We start from the raw sequence: 1,602 nt of genomic DNA, 5'->3' as shown, positions 1-1,602 counted from the left end.
GGTTTCCCTCCCTCGCCGTGCCCGTCCCGTTGGCTCTGGGGGGTCACTCCAGCGGTGGTGTCGCGTCGGGGCCGGGATCGAGCGGCTCCAGGGCTGTTCCAGTGTAGGGATGTGCCGGGGGCTGAAGCCAGGCCAGAGTTAACAGGGATAAGCTGTGATCTTTCTTTCTGTCTCTTTTTTTTACCCCCTTTCCCTCCTCACCGCTTCAGTTGGATGCTGATATAAACCCTCCACACTCGTTAGGCTGTTTTAACTGTTGACTTGAACCTTTTATTCTTTGTGACGACGTGTTGATGATTTATTGTGCTACGAGCCCCGTGCTAAGTTTCCTTTTCTCTTTCCTTCCTTCCCACCCCGTAGGAGAGTAGGGACATTAACCGCTGCTGCCGTGCTGGCTTCTTACTGACATATCCAGCCATTGTAACTTCCTTGTTGTTGTTTGGGGTTTCTTTCAATATTTCGAACCGATGGAGCGAGTTCATGGATTAAGCCATGTCTGGAACGAAAGGCACAGGGATGTGTTAAAGGCGAACTTGCTGTGAGAGCTCAGGTGGAGCCTGTGTTGACCTCAAGGAGATGCTCAGAGACCCTCCCCCGGGGGGTGCCCGGGGCCTCCTGCGTGTCAGCGAGGGAAAGGTGGTTTATTTATTAACTGGCACGGCCAGAGCCCTGGGATTCATCCCGGTTTTCCAGGGCCGAGGGCTGCGGGGAGGCAGGAGGCTGCCGTGGCCGGTTGACGCAGGCCGGGAGTCCGAGGCTGAAGCAGGTCCTGGGTGTGAGGGATGTGTGTGTGTGTGTGTGTGTGTGGTTTCAGCGAGGCTGATGGATGGGGACCGTCGGGATGAGCAGGAAAGGGCAGTGCCCGTCCCGGGATGGGCAGCGAGCCGGGAGCCCTGGGCTGGGCAGCGGGGCAGGGTTAGTGCCAGGGAGTTGCAGCTCTGACTAGGAAGGAGATTTTTCCCACTCTTGGAGCTCCTCGTTTCGTGTTGCAAATGACACTAAAGAAATGAAATGTAAATAAATTAAAACAGGAAAGAAAAAAAAAAAAGTGTTCTTGGGTGGTCAAACTAATTTAAAGAGAAAAAAAAAAACAAAGAAAAGCGGAATAGCAAAACACTGGGATCAAAGAGAACTGAACCAGGCTGTGCTAAGGGGGGGCTGCTCCAGGAGGGGACAGAGGGAAGCCTGCAGCTTCTCATGCTTGTGGGAGTATTTCTTTGGGAAGCCGACAATGACACGATAACCCGGAATCTGTATTTACACACAAAGATTCTTATTGCACTTGTATTTTTTATATTAAAGTTTGCATGATTTCTAATAAAATGGCATTAAAATGTACTAGTTTGCATCAAAGTCGTCTGGTAGTTTCATAAGTGCTTTTTGCTCTGAATACAAATTGAAACAATGCAGATTTGCACCTGAAAGGGGCGGTTATATATACCCTGGAGCCCTCCCAGTGCTTCCTTCCCTTCCTCTTCCTCCACTTCCTCCTCTTCCTTCTCCTCTTCCTCCTCCTCCTCCTCCTCCTCTTCCTCCTCCTCCTCCTCCTCTCCACCTCTCCGCTCCCTCTGTGCCACATCCCTTTGATCCCAAACAGGGAAC

The sequence above is a fragment of the Manacus vitellinus genome, unplaced genomic scaffold, assembly GCF_001715985.3.
Source record: "Manacus vitellinus isolate BGI_N305 unplaced genomic scaffold, ASM171598v3 scaffold_78_pilon, whole genome shotgun sequence".
Classification (NCBI taxonomy): domain Eukaryota; kingdom Metazoa; phylum Chordata; class Aves; order Passeriformes; family Pipridae; genus Manacus; species Manacus vitellinus.
Note: the sequence above shows the minus strand (reverse complement) of the source record.